Raw genomic sequence first — 23185 nt, 5'->3', positions numbered from 1 at the left:
GTGTATAGACAATTTTAAAAACAATTTTCCAAATCTTCAGTTTCTTTCTTTTTTTTTTTTTTCTTCCCTTTGGCATTTCATGACATGACGTGCTGGTGGTACATCTAGGAGCTCTGTAACTCCTGAAATTAAGCTGTATCTATCTTTTTCATGTGGGTCCAGAGAAACATGCAGCTTTCTAGGGATGGGGATGTAATACCGAAGTTGTATTTATGAAGGAGAGTGAAAAAGAGGGAGATCCAGAGCGATTTTATTTGAATATCTCCTGTCTTTCTGGGGGGAAGGAATGTTAGGTTTGCAAAGTCAGTTTTGAAAAGAGTACTGAGTGTTTGCAAACTCTTTTCAAATGTCTAAGTTGGAGGAAGTAAAGTGTTGGACTTTGGGAGAGGAGTTGGTTGGCTTCGTGTTTGAGTATTCCAACAATAAAGAGTATTGCAATAACAATGGAGTCTCAGATTGGATACCACAGAGGCCTTCTTTGCCAGCCAGCAATGGACCACAAGGCTATGCCATCCCCAACTGGGCTGGAGGACCGGGACTGGGTCGCCTGGCTCTCTGCCCTAGCAACTCCTGTAAACTGTGCACACTGAATGCAAGCAGCTCTCATGCAGCTGCACAGTCACTCAGAGGATGGAGGCGGGGCGCTAGAGAAGCCTGGTGGGGGGAGGAGTGGGGCGGGGCCACTGTGGAGGCGCGAGGCGGCACCGCGACTGAGGAAGCGAGGGCTGCAGCGCGGTGCAGATGGCGCTGCTCGGAGCCCTGCTGACTGGTTACCTTCTCCAGAGTCCTCCTGGCTGCGGTGAGGGCACTGAGTGGTAGTGGCGACAGCGAGGCCAAAGTATCGTGCGTTGTGGCGGCGTGGAAGGTGAGCGACCCTCGCGGGGACCGGTGGGTCTGGAAATGGCGGGGAGCCTGGAGGCCTCGGTCCGCGCTGCCCTCACACCTCAGGCTGCCGAACAGTGTAACCGAGACCCCCGGTTCCCTCTCCGCCGCGGTACGGCCACCCCAGCTCTGCTGCCTGCACTGCATGGTTCGCGGACCTGTGCGCCCACGGGCCTGCCTCTGAGCCCCCGAGACAGTGTCGCAAGTCACTCTTTCCTCCAGCGCTGGTGCGACCCGGGCCATTCATTTTCTGTGTGTGGGAGCATCTGCTCCTCCAGCTTTTGCAGATCAGGGTAGGGGCGACAGGGGCCTGCGCTGTGGTTCTCCAGCTTCCTCTGGCTGTTCACCTCCAGTGTACGGTTTCTCTCTCTGCCTTGCATAGTTTCCATAAATAAAAACCAAAATAAGTCACAGGGTAAGTTAAGCAGAATACTGGAAAAAAAAAAGCAACCAAAAATACTTTTTACTTCTTTTCTAGTAACAATAATGCCAACTGAAACAATGTGGGTATTCATAGATATTTATAAATGTAATTTTCTTTGAACAGAACTTGAGAGTATGAGAAAAGTGATTATTGAGAGACAAGTTGTAGGTTCTTTTAATATCTCATCTCCTTGTAAACCTTATACAAAAGCAAGTCTTAAGTTCTAGTGTCGTCTTCCTTAGACTGTGGGATTAGTGCTGTCATTTGGTGTCCTTACTTTGCTTGCTGTGCCTCACATAATAAGAATGATGTTTTCCAAGTTCTTTTGAAAAAGAACATGGATTGAACTTTTTGTGCTCAAAATCTTCGAAAAGCTCTGAGTTACGTACAGGATTGAATTTAAGCTCCTTCTCCTTGCCATCAGGGCAGCTGCCAACTTACCCTTAGCCTTACCCCGTGACTCTCACTATTGAGCTTCAGGATGCTACCCAGGCAGATACACTGGACACCTCTTCTGGCTGGTGGTAGTTGTTTTTGTCTTCTATTGCTGTTCTTTACTTGAGAGAACTCCTGATTCCTAAAATAGAAGCAAGTCTCTCTCTTTGATTTTTGACTCTTTGGTTTGGTATTAAATTAAATATTTTTCTCATTTGTATTTATTATTAGATACACTTTTCACTTGTTATTTATTCCCATTAGACTTTGTGGCTCTCCTCTCCCTAACTACAGGGTAGAGATCCATTAGATTATTTATAATTTTATCCTTAGTACTTACAACTGTGCCTGGTATCTAATAGGCTCTTGGTAAAAATTTCTAACTAAATGGATCCTGTAGTTGATTTGAACATGTGACATCTTCAGACCAGATCCTGCCGGCCCCCATTTACTGATTGCATGAGCCTGGACTGGTTAGTGACGTCTGGTGCTTCATTTTTTTCAGCTGTATATGATGACTATAGCATTACCTACTTCATAGCATTATAGTGAGGAATTGAGTTAATACATGCTAAAGAACATAGGTCTGAGTTTTCTATGCTGTGTGTAGAGGCCCTACGACTATGCCCAATGTCTTCCACTGCTCTCTACATTAATATTAGAGTCAAGCACTGAACCTGGCCTTGCCATTTTGGCTGGACTGGCTGACTCCTAGGATCTGTGTCTTGTCAGACAAAGTGTTGGAGTGGATAGAAACAGGCGGCAGTGCAGCAGATTTCAAGTGAATAAGAGTCTGAACTGAGGCCCTCCTGCTGGCAGAGCAGCACTTCACTTATTGAACACCTCACTAACCCTTAAAATCAAACAAGCAGACAACCCACACTTATTGATTATTGATTATTGATTATTGATCGTTATTCCATCCCTGTCATGCCCCTGCCTCTGCCTCCCAAGTGCTGGGATTAAAGGTGTGTGCCACCAATTATTAATCATTATCGGTTATCAATTAGTATTGATAATTATTGATTACCATTTTTTGATTATTGATCAGCAAGATTATTGATTGTTGTTCTATCCCCATCACCCCCTGCCTCTGCCTCCCAAGTGCTGGGATTAAAGGCGTGTGCCATGAATTATTGATCATTATTGGTTATCAGTTAGTATTGACGATTATTGATTACCATTTATTGATTATTGATTGGCATCGATTTTTGATCGTTATTCCATCCCCGTCATCCCCCTGCCTCTGCCTCCCAAGTGCTGGGATTAAAGGCGTGCACCATCACCGCCTGGCTCAACCCACACTTTCAAAAATGTTGTTTCTTTTTTGGTGCAGGGTTTTTCTGTGAAGCCCTGCCTCTTCCTGGGTAGCCTATAGATCAGGCTGGTTTCAAAGTCATGTGATCTGCGTACCTACCTCTGCATCCACAGTGCTGGGATAAAAAGTGTGTTACCATTGCCTGTCTTCTGACAACATTTTTATTGTCATAAAATAAAATAGAATTTGTTTTTATATTGTTTTTGAGTGAAAGTTTGTTGCCTACCAAAGTTTATTTGACTTTCTAAATAGTTTCTCTGTATGTCTAGAATAAAATAAAAAGTACTGAGAGTGAGAAAGCCACCAGAGTGGCTTTCCTAGGTTTCCCTTTGATGTTCTACTGGAAATACGATTGTGGTGATGGACAAAGTTACTGGGCCTTCTTGTTTCCAGACAGGAAAACACGAAGATCTCAGGGAAGTCTGTGTTTTGAAGTGTTCAGGAAGGAGAGGTCTTTTATCATCTTTAGTGTGATGTTTTCTACCAGTTTGTACAAGGAGTTTTTCCTACATGTTATATTTTGGTTCTCAAGTTAGAGCTTAAAGCAACCTAGTATATTCTACATACTTACCTTTGCTCTCCTTTTTAAAAATGTGTTGTTTTTTTCCTTTATTGTTTATGAAAATGAAATCATATATTTAATAAGAAAAACCTTGAGATTATGCATCAAATTATTCTTACAAACTCATGATTCTGCCTATGTCAATTATATTTACATAATACTAGATATTTTACTTATCATTTATCTTTGGCAAATGGCTTTTTATAATTTCTTTTGTATCTCAGTCTCAAGTTTAAATCAGGATTCTAAGCCATGTGCCTGACACTTAAAAATGAAAATGAAACACTGCTTGTCTTTTTAACATTTGTTCCAACATTTAATAATAATTGGTAAATTACTATGTGATGGGCTTTGTTCCAGAACTCTTTGCTAAGTGGTTTCCCATTTAATATTCAAAAGCACCGTAAAAATTTGGCACACTCAGAAACATGTTTATAGAGATAATAGTACTTGGTTGGGTCACATGGTACAAAAGAACCAGGATATTTACTTACTTCTCTTTGACTCATGACTCAGGTCCTAACTCTCTTGTGAGCTACATTTTAAAAGGACAAAGTTTTGCATATATTTGTAAGTGTATGTTCCTCCAAATTACAAGCAGTTTTTCATTATTTCTGCCTAAGAAGATGTTGTCTGATTCATGGAAGCTGTAGTCACAGGTGTTTGAAGGATGCTGGGATTTGGACTCCAGGCTGCATGAGCAGCAAGATTTTTTTTAACCTGGAACCAATTTGTCTAGTCCCCAGAACTGTAGTTTATAAAGCATTTAATATAGATTTAAAAGTGGACATTAAGGGAGGAGAAACACACGCAAGCATGATAGGCATGAGGAAAGGAGAGTTAGATGTGGGGAATGAGCTATGTCAACCAAAGACAGAAGAGAGTCTGGGTCAAGAAGGGATGATGGGAAAAACATTTAATAAATACATAAAGTAAGTAATTTATAATGACCTTATTTTATTCTGTGTATGTATGTCTATATGTGTTCGTGTGCATATATGGAGGTCAGAGGACAAGGAGTAGGGAGGTTGTCAGACCACTGGGGTTCTGGTGATAGAACTTGGGTCCTGATGCTTAATGACAAGTGCTTTAACCCTCTTTAAAAATTACATTTATTGGAACTGAGAGATGGCTCAGCAGTTAAGAGCACTGACTACTCTTCCAGTGATCCTGAGTTCAATTCCCAGCAACCACATGGTGGGTCACAACCATCTATCTGTAATAGAATCTGATGTCCTTTTCTGGTATGTCTAAAAATAGCTATAGTATACACATACAAATATAATAAATAAATCTTAAAAATTACATTTATTATTTTTATGTGTGTGAGTGTGCAGGAGTTGTGTATGTGGATGTTGTAGAAATTATTTAATCCCAACTCAAGGGTTCTACCCTGCCTTTGGCCATTTAGTTCTCAGATAAAAGACACAATGTTTATATTTACAGTAAGCCTTAATTAGCACAAGAGCAGCTATTGATCCTCTAGCTGTTATGTCTCTATCCCAGCCAATAATCCCACTATATAATTTGCCATGTTTTGTCTAAGCTGCTTTTAACTCCAATTAGCCAACCCACATGGTCATTATTTTATGACTCACCTAACCCATGGCAGCTTCTTCCCTTTATCTTCTTTTCCCCTCCAGGTTCTTCTTTGATGCAGGGGAAGTCCTGGAATGCTAAAACCTGCTTCTGTCTCTTCTGTCCAGGTATCAGGTATTGACTGTTGGCATCTCTATTCAGCAGTCAGAAATAATTTGGGCGCAACATGACATAGCATCACTTGGGTCTATGTGTGGACTCTCTTGTCTCTGAGACAGTCAGGCCTTGGGGGCCTGCAGTTAGCATTACAATACATAGTGACAGACTAAACCTCAACAAGTGGAGGTCAGGGGCATCTGGTAGGAGTCTGGTTTCTGTGTAGGTTCCAGGTATTGAACTGATTACAGATGTCCGTGGATTCCACTGTACTTAATGTCTTCAGTTGTAAGTAACTAAGTAGAAAACTGATGGTTAAGGTAAGGGACAAGGTATTGAGAAGAGAGATAGGAGTGGGCCCAAACTAAGCTTATTTCACCTTATCCTCGAGTTGCCACAGGTTGCTTTCTCTGCATTTGTGTCACATCATGAGTTATGTCATGTGACTAAATGTGCATACCAATTAACTCATTGTATATTTGTTTTAGCTAACAAATTTTTCTTGTGACTCTAAGTGAAGGTAAGGTAGCATTTTACATCTGGATATGATATTGAATTGATTACTCATCACTCGGGGGCAGTTGCACTTACTTATTTTGGTGATTGGTGTGTTTGAGATAGGCTCTGGCTGCATAGCTAGCTAGCCTCTGTTGGCTTGAACTTAAAACAAATTTGTAATTTGTTTTAAGGTTAAAGATTTTTATAAGTTAACTTTTATCCTTTGCTTTATCTCCTTGAAAATAGCGTGGTTATTGAAAAGGCTAAAGTTCTCTACCCAATAATTTTGTTCTTAGATTGTTCTCATTTGTATAGTTTATTTCTTTGTGTCCCAGTTGTATTTGTAAATTGACTGTAGAGTGAACAAATATGCTGTCATAGTGGAATACAGTTGTTCTAGCCAGTTGCTTCTTGCCAGGGTTACTCCAGTCCACTTCACAGATAAATTAATGTGAGGTTCTTGGTATCAGGCTCTGAACCCAGTGGCCTCACATCTAGGTGACCACCCACATTGTTGCCAAGGCAACAGCCATACATTCCCAGAATCCACCTGGTTACCTCACCTTTACCTGGGAGAGGCTCTGTCACCACCCATATAAAACAGGTGGAACCCCCTGACTTCGCTCTCTTCTTCCATCTTCTTCTTCTATTTCTCTCCCCGCCATCTTTGCCCTGAATAACTCCCCTTCCCCTTGGAATTGTTTAGTTTGGTGTTGTGTGTTCTAAGCTACGCGCGGACTTCTAACAGAGTTGGGTTTAATTTCTGGGAAACTTAATTGTTTACTTCTAGTTTGTTCTTATTTCTAAGATACTAACAACCTAATACAGAGATCAGTATATTAGGAAGATTTTTAGACTCCAGTTCTCATTAATTTAGTGTTTGTTGAAAACATGGCCCACTTTTCAGCCCCTCCTCTGGAGCTGACAGACTATATCTATTCTCAGAGGGGAAAGAATCCCATTTGGGGAGAAGTAGCAGATCTTTGTAAATTTTGTTCTCCTCTGATTCTTAACTAATTTCCACTACTTGGGAGGTGTCTTTGCCTTGGGACAATTTTGTATAGAAAATTCAGTTTTAGTTTTCTATGGGGTTTGCTTGGTTTTCTGGGGTTTTTTTCAGTATTGACACCAAGCCCACCTCCTCTTGAATGGTAGGCAAGTGCTGCACCCCTGATCCATATCCATAATCTTAGCATCTATCTCAGTGTCAGACTTGTCTACCCTCCTCACTACACCATCACTAAAAATTTTCTCACTGCTTTTCCTCAGTAGGAACCCTGGTGAGCATAAGGTGCTCTTAAAAGAGTTAGCAAATGAATTACTATTTTTTTGGGGGGGGGAGGGGTTTGAGACAGGGTTTCTCTGTGTAGCCCTGGCTGTCCTGGAACTCACTCTGTACACCAGGCTGGCCTCGAACTCAGAAATCCACCTGCCTCTGCCTCCCAAGTGCTGGGATTAAAGATGTGTGCCATCAATTATCGATCATTATTGGTTATCAATCAGTATTGACAATTATTGTTTACTGTTTATTGATCATTGATCGGCATTGATTATTGATCGTTATTCCAGCACCGTCATCCCCCTGCCTCTGCCTCCCAAGTGCTGGGATTAAAGACGTGCACAACCACTGCCTGGCATATGATGTGTTCTTTTAATGAACTTCTTGGGGGATGCATTTGTATGGCGAATGTGTTATACTGTCTGTGTTTTCTTGAGTGGATAATATGACACGGTTTAAGGCACATTTTAGGTCAGATGATAAAGGGAATATTTTAGTAGATTGTTTAACTAGTTAGCAGGAAAAAGTAAGTGACTGTTAGTTGGACTTATCGATATTTTATGCAAAGTGAATGTTAAGTGTTGTTATTCAGTAGGGCATAGATTCTTTCTCCATCGACCCCCCTGACCCAGTTGAAAAATTGAGAATTTCATATGAGGCTTAAATGGTAGGGAGGATGTTCTCTGGACAGATAGAACAGATAAAGCAACCTGAGAATAATGCATTTTGATAAGGTTTACTTGGCAGTAATCTTGTGTCTTGCGTTAATCAGACATTTAAATTTTCAAATTTCCCATTTCCCTTGATAGAAGATCAATGAAGAGTACATTATGGTATAAAATTAACTTATTTTTTTTCTCCCCATACAGAAGTTCCAGCCACCATAAGGCAGTGTTGCAGGAAGCAAGCAGAAAATGATGGCTGGGAAACAGGTGTGTTTTAATGATTAAAGATATTTACATGTCTAGATAATTTTTGTTATTTTTATTTTATGATATGTCTTCGGGTATAACATGTGACTTTATACACCAACTCTGTATTTTCAGTTTTCATAAACTCTAACCCTTAAAGTTTATTTTACTGTCAAGGATTTTGTCCTGAGGAAGTAGATATTCTTGCACAGAACAATTTAATATATTTTAGTTTATCTCAGCATTGCTAGTAATACCGAGAATTGGGAAAAATATATAAGTATCTAGTACATAGTATTGTCAGTTAATCATCTATATATAGTAAAACATTTTTTTTTCATGTGTCTATTTTGAGAAAATACAGGGAATATATAAAATTTTAATAATCAGTAAAAACAAGTTGTTTGCAGTTTGGACAACACATACCATTGTTGTCACCTGTAGATTTACTTTAAAGACATGGTAATCAAAACAGTGAAGCCTAATTATTTTAGGTTTAAAAAAGGGAGACTATTTATAAATCTGTCAGTGGTCTTTTAAGTTAATTCTGTGGCAGGGAGCTGTAACTGTTGTTTATTGTTTTGCCTTTTTTTGGTTGTAGGATGAGTACATGGCTGCCAAGATCCAGATGCTGGAAGAGCATTTCTGCTATGCAGGAGGATCGGACATCCTAATAATTCTATGATGCCTGCTATCACATGGGCACTCAGGAACTGCTGACTTAAGGGAGGAGGAGCTTTTATGTTTTTCAAAGTTTTTATTCATGTATTTAAGACCTGAATGCATGTGGATTATTATTCATGTTTGACACAGGACAGAAATCTAATTTTTACCTTCTGTGTATTCTAGCTTCATTGATTCCTTCTACAGATACATGATACTACCTAGGTTTTCACATGTGCATGAGTCTTTTTTTCTGTGTTACTATAACTTTCTAAGTCTCCATGGCAAGGCAAGTCTCTAGTTTATCAAGAGAGTTTGGCCCTTCTTGGCCCCTTGTTCTTCTGCATAAATGCTGGAGTCAGTTTAAATAGTTCTTACCTGAAATCAGTCAGTACCCTTTCCTTGGCATTTTCATTAGCTGTTCTTTACCTGAGTGTGTTTATCAACTCCGGAGGATTTCATCTCTGTATATATTTGTGAATGCGAATTTTGTAAATTGTATCCAAGTCTTTCAATCCATTAATAGTTCATATTCCTTTACATACTAAATCATCTTTAATGTCAGGGGTTGTTTGGTGATATTTGAAGGTCTTACCCACCATTTGTTAAGCAAAGACTTCTGAACTTTTCTTCACTTTGCCTAATCCCCAGTCCTTGCCTACTCTACCTGTACTGAGTACATATGGAAGTAAGAGAGAACCCATAGCTACCCCTTGGCATGTTATGGTGATGGAGGGCAATTCCATGCCAGTTGATTGGGTTTCATGTGGTTTGTTGTCTGGTCGACTTACCTGCTCCAGTACCTGATGGGAATATGCAGGGCTATCTCATTTAGCCTCTGAGGAGATGAGGGCCTAAAAAGGAAGGATTTTTGGTTTGGGTCACTAGGTTAGCAGTGGTGGAGCTGAGATATGAACTCAGTCTGTTGAACCTTAAAGCCCACATTCTTTCTTTGACCTTGTCCGGGAGGTCATCCTGATGCAACTCTCCTTCCCAATCAGCTTCTAGTTGTGCTTATCTTGGGTCTATGCTGGACAATGGGTGGTCCTGTAGTGACAGGGGTGGTTTGTACACATGTGGTATGATTCAGTTGACAGCTTGTTCTCTCCTTCTCCCAGCCCCAGCTCCAGAAAATGGGATAGAAAATTGCCACATGTGGTCTTTTAGGGACTTTTGTAGTTGTCAGTTGTATGCAGTATAAGCTTCCCGAGAAACTTTGTGCTTCTTTAGGAGAATATTCAAGACAAAAAAAAAGTACTGCTTTTCTGTCTCCCCATGGCACAACTGCATGTCAGTTACCTCAGTACAGTGGGATTTACTATCAGAACTGTTCAGTTTCTGCTTTTGTGTTTTTGCCTATGACCCCTGCCCCCACTGCTAACATCTTGCCTTTTAAAAAGCTTAGGTTTGTCTTACAACTTTATTTTTCTCGCTCATAGCAGTTCAGTGCATGCATGTTGGTTCATAGCTGGACAGTGGGCTACACAGTAGTGGTAGGCATGGGACATGGTCTGCTATGAGCCACACCCTTTAAGTAGCTATTTGGACTCATTGGAGGAGAGATTCTTCTGGGGGTAGGACATCTCTGGCCTCAAACTGGCATAACCCTTTAGCCAACAGGATCCCCTCAGACATTCTCTTTGGGTCTCATCCTCCAGAGTTGCCTGCATATTCTATCCAGCCACATGCACTTTTGGGTTCTAGAAAGTACCACTGCCTCCATTACTTCATTTCCAGAGCTATTGACTCTGCTGGGCAGGCTGTCGGACTGACTATTACAGCAGGGAGCTGTAACTGTTGTTTATTGTCTTGCCTTTTCTTGGTTGATTAGGATGAGTACATGGCTGCCAAGATCCAGACGCTGGAGGAGCAGTTCTGCTACGCAGGAGGATGGGATGCTGTCTGAAATATTTAGTGGAATACAGAGGTTGAGTACATTTTACTTTTTTGGTGCCCAATTTTATTGTGAACTTTTTAGAATTAAGAAAAAAATTTGTTTTAATCCTCAATTATTTATAATCTGTATTATTTACTTTTCTGTTGCTGTAAAAAAATAAAAATAAAAAAAAATAAAAATAAATAAAAATAAAAAAACCAAGGTAGTTTATGGAAGAGAATATTTTGGCTTGTGCTTCCAGAAGGATGAGACCATCATGGCAGGGAGCTGAGAGATCACATGTTAAACCCCAAACAAGAGCAGAGAGTGAACTGGAATTGAGGCTAGTCTACATACTATCCTCAGAGCCTGCCTCTAGAGAGGTGTAGCCTTTTAAGCTACCACCAGGGTTCAGATATTTGAGCCTATGGTAGACATTCTCACTCAAACCACTACATTCCACTCCCAGGCCCCAAAGGATCAGAGGCCATTGTGATAATGCAAAGTGTATTTAATCCTACTTCAGAAGCCCCTTAGTCTTCCACAGTCTCAATAAATCCCTGTGAGTTCAAATAGTGAATTAACTTCAGCATACAATGGCACAGATACACATGACTATTCCTAAAAGGAGGAATGGGGGCATAAAATGCTGGACCAAACAAGACTGATAACACAGCATGGAATCACCGAATCCCCAGCTCAGCAATTCCCAGCTGTGGGCCATGACCCATCTGAAACCAGATATTTACATGATTATTCATGACAGTATTAAAATGATGGTCATGAAGTAGCCATGAAAATAGTTTTACAGTTGGGGGTCACCACAACACAAGGAATTGTGTTAAAAGGATACAGCATTAGGAAGGTTGAAACCCAGTTCTCTAGCTTAATATGTGATATCTGAGGGCTTAGATGGCTCCATCCCTCCGTCTTTTCTGCCTGCAGAATATATTTTTTATTTTTTTTGAGACAGGGTTTCTCTGTGTAGCCCTGGCTGTCCTGGCACTCACTCTGTAGACCAGGCTGGCCTTGACCTCAGAAATCCGCCTGCCTCTGCCTCCTGAGTGCTGGCATTAAAGGTGTGTGACATCAATTATTGATCATTATTGGTCATCCATTAGTATTGATAATTTTTGATTACCATTTATTGATTATTGATTGGCATCGATTATTGATAGTTATTCCATCACTGTCATCCCCCTGCCTCTGCCTCCCAAGTGCTGGGATTAAAGACGTGTATGACCACTGCCCGGCTTTTTTTTTTTTTTCAGAATAAATCTCTAATAGGCTGGTTCCACTCCGTGTAAGCCACTCTTGCTGGCAGATGTCTCACCGCTTTGGCATTTCCAACATTTTGGAGTCCGTAGAGGGACCCAGGCTTCACTTCATCTCTCAGGGTCTTCATCTCTCAGGGACTTAGAATTAGGGTTGGCCGTGATATTCTTTGTGGTGCATGCTTGTGATTTTCCTAAGAAAGGATCTGATGGTTTTTTTTTTTTTTTTTTTTTTTTTTTTTTTTTTTGCTTGGGAAAGGGTACATATACAGCAGAAAACATTTGGTTTTGCCACAGAAGTCAGGAGAGAGCCATATTGTCAGTCTGAAAAGAATATCTCTAAGGAGCAGGCCCTTAACAGGACTAACTCCATATTTGTTTCTTGTTTGTTTGTTTGGGTTTTTTTTGTTTGTTTGTTTTGTTTTTAAATTTATTTATTTTGGTTTTTTTTGAGACAGGGTTTCTCTGTGTAGCCCTGGCCGTCCTGGAACTCACTCTGTAGACCAGGCTGGCCTCAAACCCAGAAATACGCCTGCCTTTGCCTCCTAAGTGCTGAGATTAAAAGTGTGTGCCATCAATTATTAATCATTATTGGTTACCAATTAGTATTGATAATTATTGATTACCATTTATTGATTATTGATTTTTATTGATTATTGATTGTTATTCCACCACCCTCATCCCCCTGCCTCTGCCTCCTAAGTGCTGGGATTAAAGGGGAGCGTCACCACCGCCTGGCACTATTTTAGTTTTTATTATTTGATCTTATTCTTTGGTGTCTTTGCTTTTCTTTGGTGTTTGGTTTAGGACTTAGTGGTCCTTTCTGTGGTCCTTTCTGATTCTTTTATTAGTAGGGAGGGGCTGACAGCACAAAGACCCTTGGCTTTTGTGGTTGTGAGCCCTCTGATCTGTTGTCTGGGCTGTAGCCTGCAGTGTATTGATTTCAGGCAGCCTGCAGTGAGAGCTGGTTTGGCTGTCCTGTGTCCTCTTTAGAAGTGTGTGAGGGTTGGGGGGGGGGGATATGGGAAATCAGACAGTGTACATGGGAAGGTTGACTTAGGGCCCAGATGCCTAGATCAGCTCTCTGTGTCTGTGAGAAAGCTTTGGAAAGATAGCTGCTGTCTTTTCAGATGCTGATCTCCAGTTGTGAAGGCTGCTTCTCTGGCAGCCTTGACTTCGGGTCCCTGGTTTTTCTTTTAGGGAACCCCAACTATGTTGTGACATTGGCGCCACCTTGTGTCCCAGCTCAGGGTTGGGAAGCTACCTCTGGTTGCCTAGGTTTGCTTGGAGATTGGGGAGGGAGCCTCTCAGTCAGCTCTCTGTAAACCCCTTAGACTCATTGCATGCTTAATTTCCACCCTGATGCAGCTTTAAAGTGAAGCCCTCGTTGTTTATTTTGTGGGGAATAGGGGTGGATTTTCATCTCAGCATAGTTCGGTTCTAAGCTGGACATTAGGTAAACCAATTTGTTGTTAAAATTTCCAACCCTAATAGCCCATATATATATATATATATATATATATATATATATATATATATATATATATATACATGACACACAATCCAAATATTGTAATTATAAGTCATATGTCAAGGTTGAGCAAATCTAATACAATACTGACTTATTTCCCAACGCTAACACTCCTTATTAATTGTGGTTTCTCCCGGCCAGGTGGTTCTGGTTCATAGTGGCTTCCTCCTCCCTTCTTCCTTCTCTCTTTTTCTCTCTCTACCTGCCACCCCCCTTTGAGCCTCCAGTCCCACCTTTCCCCACAACTATCCAATCACAGGCTCTGTTACTTTTATTGACCAATTAAAATAGAGAGAACATTCACATGGCATCACCTAAGTACATGATGGTCTGCTTGTGGGGTCTGACTTTTTAGTACAAATCCAAATAATGTTAGTTATTTAAATGTGTGGTTTACTATATTTCTGACACAGCTGTTTTCCACATGTGCATTTGTCTAGTCTGCTGTAGCAGCATAGAACATGTATTGTTAATGGTGTATATTCTTGCCAGTAATACATGCATTTTTTTTGTTGGATATGCTACTATTGATTATCTAAAGGGTCATAATGGTTTTACACAGGAAAGCTAATTGTCAGAATTTTGTTTTGTTTTTTGAGTCAGGGTTTTCTGTATAGCCCTCACTGTCCTGGCACTCACTGTGTAGACCAGGCTGCCCTCAAACTCACAGAGATCTGCCTGCCCTCTGTCTCTGGGTGCTGGGGTTTAAGTCCTGCGCCTGGCTTGATTTTTTTTTAATACTTACATCATTTTGTTAACTTTTGGGAGTTTGGTGAGGGCTAGTATAATTTGCACTTTAAATATATTTAAGTGGATCTTCACTTCCTGTTCTATCCTTTATCTTAACAAGCAGGCTTCCTATGATTTGGGACTAAATAGGCTTTCTTCAATTTTTTTCCAGTTTGTGTTCTTCTTTCACTGGCCTTTTATGATAGTTAGATGTTCTCAGAATTGGCTGTCACAGTGCATGAAAGATTCAGCCAGAGCCTGAGACAAGTAGAAATGAGTGGGGATTTTGTTTGATTGTTTTTGCATCTATCCTCTATGATTTTTCTATGTAGTCAGATCATCATTACCAAGAAGTCAAGTTGGCACTAGGGTGAGGACCTTCAGACAACATCTGGTAAGGCTGTAGTCTGACCCTCAGTCTGCAGTGGGAAATATAATTAGAGTAACTCTGTAGATAGACATTTGAAAAAACGAGTAACTCGTGTAGTCCAGTTTTGGGTATTGTTACTCATATAGATATATGAAGAAATGAAAATTTTTTATTAATGTTACTTAAGCAGATTTTGAACTTATTAATGCTACTAAAACAAAACAAAAAACAGGTAGCATAGCCAGGATGTGAATTTAGTATAGCATTGTCATAAATCCTGCATTTGTAAGCCTGTGACCATATATTTGCCTTTGGATATTTGCAGCATCTAAATACACATTTTTGTGTTACTTGTTCAAGTGTTGTGAATTTTCCTGTAAAAATTTTTACTGAGTTAATCCTCCATACTTGATTCTTACATCATACCATCTGCCAGTGCTGCGGTCAAGCTGCCACACGCTTGAGGGCCAAAATGTTGCAGACCGCTCTGTCAATGTTTGAACCCGCTCTGCCAAAAGCCTTGGGGGCTAAACTGTAAGAGCCTTCACTGCCCTGAGCTGCTCGGGTCTGCTGGTCAGGGTTCAGCAAGAGAGAGAGTGAGGATGGACTCACAGAATGGAGACCCAACAGAGTGTGACTCAATCCTGTTTATTCTTCAGTCTCTCTTTGTAGTCCAAGTCTCAAGTCTTGAGTCCCTAGTTCCTAGTCCCTAGTGCCTCCAAGTTCTTTCTCCAAGTGCTAAGTGCCTAATGTCTAATAACTCACAGGATCACATAGAAACTACGAGGACCACCTGTAGAACATTTCCTACAAAACAAATTTGAACTGTGAAAAAACTAATATTCATATTTTCAATTTTCAGCCGGGCGCTGGTGGAGCACACCTTTAATCCAAGCACTTGGGAGGCAAAGGCAGGCGGATTTCTGAGTTTAAGGCCAGCCTGGTTTACAGAGTGAGTATCAGGACAGCCAGGGCTACACAGAGAAACCCTGTCTCAAAAAACCAAAAAAAAAAAAATATTTTCAATTTTCTACAAGACAAATTTGAATTGTAAGAAAACTAATATTAATATTTTCAATTTTCTACAAGAGAAATGAATTGTGAAAAAAAGAATATTAACATTTTCAATTTTCTACAAGACAAATTTGAATTGTAAAAAAACTAATATTAATACTTTCATGAGTATTAAGGTAGAGAGTGAGCAGAGAGAGTTGTTTTTAAAAAGGACAGTTTGGCCTCACATAGACTTGGTGCAGGCTTAGAAAATTTGTCAAGTAAAGTTACATAGGAAATCATTTAGTGATTTAATTTAATTAAATTATTTAATCATTAATTAAATTAAATCATTTCATAATTAAATCATTTCATAATTTAATTAAATTAAATCATTAATTAAATTAAATCATTAAATCACTTCAAAGATATTGAAAGTTTAGTAGAGAGAAAAAAGGTGGTGGCTTGGGCTGAGCAAACTACCAAACATTCAAACCAAAGTGATCTTCCCGGAATTTCTCTTCCTGTGACCTTCCCAGATCTTGGACTAATTCAGTCTATTCCTTGTTGTAAGTATTTTTTATATTACTCCATAAATGGAATCTTATTTCTAAGATTTCTTTATATTTTTTTTTATATTTTTTATATTTATATTTATTTTGTTATATTTATATTTATATATATTTTTAATATTTATTTTTTAATATTCCAATATAACAGTTGGTTTCTTTTAAATAGATTTGGTTATTTGATTACCACTGACAAAGAATCTAGCTTCTAAGTAATTTTAATTAACAAGAATCTCTCAGGACCTACCAGCATCTATATATTGATGTTCTGAATAACTAGCAGTTTCATTTACTTCCCATTCTTATTTAAATTGTAACTTCAATTAAGGGCTAAAGTATATAAAAATACTCTTGCAATTTATAATAACTTAATCTTAAGATCAACTAACACTATAGAATTCACTGTTTCTATTGATGTTTGTTATCTCTCATCTTTCTACAGATTGTGAATAAGATATTTTCATTGCAAAGCCAACATATAATCTTGGTTTAACATGATACTTTTTGCAGTGTAGAATTTAGCAATGTGGATTGCCCTGTCTTTGAGATAGCCTGTAGCAATGTGGATTGCCCTGTCTTTGAGATAGCCTGTAGCAATGTGGATTGCCCTGTCTTTGAGCCAGCCTGTAGTAATGTGGATTGCCCTGTCTTTGAGATAGCCAATGTTAGCAATTTGTTATGCTTATGTGCCCTCTGACTTGCACAGTCTGTTTTCCCTTGAGCTCTCTGGGTTTGTTTCACAAATAAATTTTATTGGTTAATCCTAGGTTTTGTGAGGTTTCACTTGAAGATTGGCACATTTTGTTCTGCAATTGTTATCAGTTATTTAGTTTACTGTAAACAGTTTAAATCTACCTATATCAGGAATGCGCTTCATTTAAAAGTTTAAGAACTTGTGAAATAAATCTGCAGTGATTTAATCAGGATTTTGGTGAGTAGTGCATCAGATTATTTTTGTGGGTGTTACTCAGAGTTTGCATTGCTGTTGCCAGATACCTAAGAATGGATTTATTTTGGCCAAAGATTTTGCAAAAGATTACTCCATAGTCACAGGGGCAGATCATACTGTGAGTTGAGGCCACATTCTGGAGGAGTTGACAGAGAGAGAACAGAGAACGAATGAGGCCCGAAGACCTTGAAATTCATGTTCCTGCCTCTTCCACTGATGACACACATCCTCCCACAACAGCACATACAGCTGGTTTAACACGTGAACCTGGGTGAGACATTTTATATTTATTATTTACTTTATTATTATTTTATATTCACACCATAGCCATGTATATTTCCTTCCGTGCATTCATAGAACATGATTGGAAAAACCATGATTAGAAAACCAAAACTTTGTTTTCAATTTAAGTACTTTATTGATATTTTGGCTCCCCAGACTAATTTTCCAGTTATAGATACCTACAATATCAGATGCCTCAAAACCGAAACTGGGGATCCCATGTAAGAGTCAGAAATGTTGACTATTGGATCATGTTGTGTCTTCGAGATACACCTCTATCAAAACTTTCCAAAATAAAAAAGATAGTGGCTGAACAATCGTGGCCTCTAGTGTTTATGATAAAGAATGCTGTACCTAGTGCTTAGGAGGGCATACATTTAATTTTTTAGTAAACTAAAATAGTAACACATTCTTTTTTTTCTTGGATTTATTATTATTATTATTATTATTATTATTATTATTATTATTATTATTATTTTGGGTTTTTTTTTTTTTTTTTTTTTTTTTTTTTTTTTTTTTTGAGACAGGGTTTCTCTGTGTAGCCCTGGTTGTCCTGGAACTCACTCTGTAGACCAGGCTGGCCTGGAACTCAGAAATCTGCCTGCCTCTTCCTCCCAAGTGCTGGGATTAAAGGCATGTGCCATCAATTATTGATCATTATTGGTTATCAATGAGCATTGATACTTATCAATTACCGTTTATTGATTATTGATTATAGGTCGGCATTGATTATTGATCGTTATTCCATTTCTGTGATCCCCCTGACTCTGCCTCCCAAATGCTGGGATTAAAGGCCGTGCCATCAGTTATTGATTGTAATTGGCTATTGATCAGAATCGATTATTGATTAGCATTGACTGCTGATTATCGACTAATGATACATTTCTTTAGAATGTTACTACTTGGATTGCCAGTAGCACTGATACATCATCTCTTACGTATCTTTGTATTTGAGTTAGTTACTGGGGGGGTTTGTTCTTATTTTGGGTTTTCAAGGAAGTTTTGGTTTTTAGACAGGAATTTAACTATGTAATTCAGACTTGACTGAAACTTGAAGCCAAGGCTGTCCTCAAACCTGAAATCCACCTATTTCTGTATTCTGAGTGTTGGAGTATATACCATCATGCCCAATGATTTATCAGTACTTTAGTTTTGCTGGGTTTTTATCTGGATGTATCCAGTATGGAGAATTGTTTAGTGTCTGGCAGCCTGAGGCTCTTTATTACTCCTGTCCTTGGTGTCCCTAGTGTTGCTGAGCTTTCTTGACAGCATCCTCTGGCCATGGTGCGATGGCTTTTCTTTGTTGTCAACTCGATGAACCTAAGAAAAGGGACTCACGACTAAAAAAATAGCCTCTATCAGATTGGCCAATGGATGACCGACCCGTGGGTTTCAGTTATTCGTGGGGATCGAGGGGGATCTCACCTGAAAAGGAACATGGGTGAGAAAAAGAAGTGAGACCAAGCAAACAAAAACTTGTCTTGGTCTGATTTATTGCAAAAGCAACACTCAACTCATACAGTTTCTAACAAGGAAATGGGGAGGGAGGACAATACGAGGAAAAAGGAGCATATCAAAGTCAGCCATACATTCTCAGAATCCACCTGGCTACCTCACCTTTACCTGGGAGAGACTATGTCACCACCCATATAAAATAGGCAGAACCCCCTGATCTTACTATCTTCATCCATCTGGGGAGACATCCTGTGGTCTTTTCTAATCCACCTGGCTACCTCACCTTTACCTGGGAGAGACTATGTCACCACCCATATAAAATAGGCAGAACCCCCTGATCTTACTATCTTCATCCATCTGGGGAGACATCCTGTGGTCTTTTCTCATATTGATGACAACAACCTGGAGGGACGTCCTGTGGTTTTTCTTGTTTTGGCACACTGCTGTTCCATTATCAGGAGCAGGCAGCAAGCTGCACTTCCTGAACTGTCGGAGGCTGCACTTCCTCAAGCAAATATCCGTGGGAAGGTTTCTACTAGTCTCTAGCAAATGGACATGTCTATGAGACATTTTCTTCCTTGCTAATTGTTGGAGGAGAACAAGGTACAAAGGAGGTTGTATAAGGAGTCTGGCTGAACAGAAGTAGGGAACAAGCCAGTAAGCAGCATCCTTCCATGAGCTCTGCTTTAGCTACTGCCTCTGGGTTTCTGCCTTGAGCACTTCTCTAGGCATTGATAGATGATGGATTGTAAACTGTAGGCTAAAGTCAACCCTTTGTGCCCTAAGTTGTTTTGGTCAAGTGTTTATAACAGGAACAGGAACCAGACTTACTTAAATAAGCAGCAAGCAGCCGTAGAGAAAAAATTGGCTGTAATTTTAGAAATCCTGAGTTTCCAGCTTCTGCTTTCACTTGTGTCTCTTGACAAATTTTTTAGCAATCCAGTGCTTTAAAACTGATGTTTTGAGAGGCAGAGGCAGGGGGATGATAGTGATGGAATAACTATCAATAATCAATGCTAATCAATAATCAATAAATGTTAATCAGTAATTATCAATACTAATTGATAACCAATAATGACCAATAATTGATGGCACACACCTTTAATTCCAGCACTTGGGAGGCAGAGCCAGAGGGATGACGGTGATGGAATAACGATCAATAATCAATGTTGATCAATAATCAATAATCAATAAATGGTAATCAATAATCATCAATACTAATTGATAACCAATAATGATCAATAATTGGTGGCACACGCCTTTAATCCCAGCACTCGCGAGGCAGATGCAGACGGGTTTCTGAGTTCCAGGCCAGCCTGGTCTACAGAGTGAGTTCCAGGACAGCCAGGGCTACAGAGAGAAACTTTGTCTCGAAAAAGCAAAAAAAAAAAAAAAAAAAAAGAAGAAGAAAAAGAAAAAAGAAATAGATGTTTTTACTTCGTACAGATTCTTATGCTGTCTTCAGAAGAAAGATTGGCCTAGGTTAGGTCCATCTATTTTACTAGCAGAAATTCTCTACTTTCTTTTTTTTCAGTCAGAAAAATGTTCACAGGCATGATATTGATCATACTCTTTCCCTACCTCCAACTTCTCTTCAATCCTGTCCACCTCACTCACAACACATCTCCATGTTCTTTCGGTCTGAATGCATTCAGTCTTGCATGATCTCAGGACCTAAGTAGGATATATATATAGCCAGAGTACCTAGAGTAGTTTTCAAGTAGGGAACATGAGCCACACTAAGTCATGACAGGGGGATTCACCTCACTTGTTCCAAGAAAAGGTACAGTATTTTTAACTCTCTCAGTTTCATTGTCCCCTCTCTTTACTCTCAAATAGGCGTGTATACAAATATTAGTCTGTTTTCTTTGCTGAAGCATTATCACCGTTAGAATTTACCTAGGTGAGATCTGGAAAGCAATACTTAAAATATAATTTCATCTTTTGCAGTTGCTTCTTTATAGTGAATTGAAGATATTGGGAAGAAAGTGGGGTTTTAGCACCAAGACTGAAGACTATCAACCAAGCTATACATTTATATATGTGTATGCACATTCAGAAAATAAAATAATGAACATTAATCATCCAACAGCAGGTTGTATATTAATATTATATTATATATAATATAATATTTCATAATATTAATATATTATATTAATTATATATTATATAATATTATTATATATAATATAATATTATTATATAATATATATACTCTAAACCTGATTATATATATAATATATGATATATGATATATAATAATATAATAATATTAATGTTATTAATTACTATTATTAATCCATATCTCACATATGACATACTTGTACAGATTATGTCAGCAATAAAGTAAAACTTTTATTTGGCTACCTTTCATGTTTTAAAAGCAACGACGAAATGTTGTATTTTACAAACATGAATTTTCTTTTAGAAAAATATCCAGTAGGTTCAGGGTTCAGTGTTTTTCTATTGGTTGTTTTGAGTATTTACTTCAACTGATTTCATAGATAAAGTAATTGCATGTATTTTTATTCCATGAGATGTATATGTTGCATCCATATATACAGTCTTAGAAGGATAGAAGAAAACATGCCTGAGACTATTTATAAACACACCTATTAATCTTAGATATATTGAAATATGTTCATGAAGAGGGACAATCAATTCAGTTTAAGTCCTGTGTATAATCATAAACATTATCAACTAGTTTTGTTCTTAAGTTTACAACATACTGAATATTATTAAGCTTGACTCTTTTCAACTTGTTTAAGAGCCTTTAAATCAGAGGCAGTATCTTTATTTAAAGCATGTACACGACATGCTTTCAAAACCTGATTAGATTAATCATAATAAATTTAACTTGTACTCTTATTGAACATTTAAAATAATAAACAATAGAAAATAATATTACAAAAAGCAAGGATTTTGATTTCCCCTGGTGTTTACGTTTAAAGAAAGAAAGCAGAGTCCCATCTGCTTTCTTCTACCTCAGCTTCTCCAGGTTTTCTGAAGTCAATCTTACATCTATATATTTTTCATTTATATCTTTTGTCTCTAAGTGGAAATGTCTAATGTCTATACACATTTATTAGATGTATACAGCACCAGTCCCAGCCGTACTACCTTTTACATCTCCAGTTCTGTTGCATTTTTGTATTTGGTAATTACATGTTGCTCATTGTCTACTTAATGGGCATTAATATAATTTACATTTTTAATTTTTAATTTTACATATGCTTCTTATATAATTTACATTTTTTGCTTCTTAGCATATGTGATTTCTTTTTCCATTCCTTTAAGAGTCTCTTTTCTGTGAATTGCCTACTAATTATTTCAGCACTTTTCTTGTACAATTGCCCTTTGCAAAATATTGTTTACAGACACCTAGACATTTATTTGTTCATTTTGTAATACTGAATTACTAAATGTAAAGTACTTAGGAACTATTTATGTGCTTAGGAATATGCACACGGGCACACACACAGGCACATGGCAACAACTAGATTCATTGAGGAAATGAATAAAAAGAAAAGAAGGGCAGTATATAGGAGGAAAGGAAAGGGGGAAATGTATTTGTCTGAAAAAATTTAAAAAGGACAAAAAGAAGGTCCAGCACTGTGCAGTACAAACCCCTACATAATTGGACTGATCCTGTAATAAAGAGCATAGGTCACTTCAACAGAGCTTAGGAGTAGGTTGCAGGTAATATGCTGTTTTTAAAAACATAGTGTGTTAGTTTTCACTAATAAATTTGAAGCGTCTTACATATATTATATATATGTAATATATAATATATTTGTATGTAATATATATGTAATATATAATATATATCTAACATATATAATTTATATATGTGTATGTAATATATGTAATATATTAATATATAACATATATTTATATAATATATAATATATATGTGATATATGTAATATATATGTAATATGTATAATATATGTATGTAATATATGTAATATATATGTAATATGTGTAATATATGTATGTGATATATGTAATATATATGTAATATGTGTAATATATGTATGTGATATATGTAATATATATGTTTAATATATGTAATATATCATATATGTAATATATATGTGTATGTAATATATTATATGTGTGTAATGTATATAATGTGTATATATGTATATATATACACACATATATATGTATATATATACATATATATGTATGTATGTATATTTATATCCAGAGTATCTATATTTGTTTTCAAGTAGGGGAAATGAGCCATACTAAATCATGACATGGGGATTCATCTAACTTGTTCCAAGAAAGTCAAGAATATAACAAAGGAAAGTAAACGCTAGGAATTAGAGTTAGCGAGAAGGCAGAGCACATGCAATTATTGTCAGGAATTACACATTTATTTTGAATGATACATGTATGTTGAGCATGATCTTAGCATAGATGTGAGCTTGGCTGTGTATTAAATCTGACAGTGTTCATCAGATCATAATGTGGTCAGCAAA

The 23185-nt window shown here is 38.0% G+C and overlaps 1 long non-coding RNA gene across 1 annotated transcript; it reads left to right on the top strand.

Annotated features, from left to right (window-relative positions):
• Window positions 1-707: 707 nt before the first annotated feature.
• Window positions 708-10613, top strand: LOC143437324 (uncharacterized). The gene is made up of 3 exons (XR_013106855.1): window positions 708-865; window positions 7963-8025; window positions 8606-10613. It is a non-coding gene; the product is annotated as an uncharacterized LOC143437324 (long non-coding RNA).
• The last annotated feature ends 12572 nt before the right edge of the window (window positions 10614-23185 follow it).

The sequence above is a fragment of the Arvicanthis niloticus genome, chromosome Y, assembly GCF_011762505.2.
Source record: "Arvicanthis niloticus isolate mArvNil1 chromosome Y, mArvNil1.pat.X, whole genome shotgun sequence".
Lineage (NCBI taxonomy): Eukaryota > Metazoa > Chordata > Mammalia > Rodentia > Muridae > Arvicanthis > Arvicanthis niloticus.
This window is presented reverse-complemented; position numbering and strand designations above follow the sequence as displayed.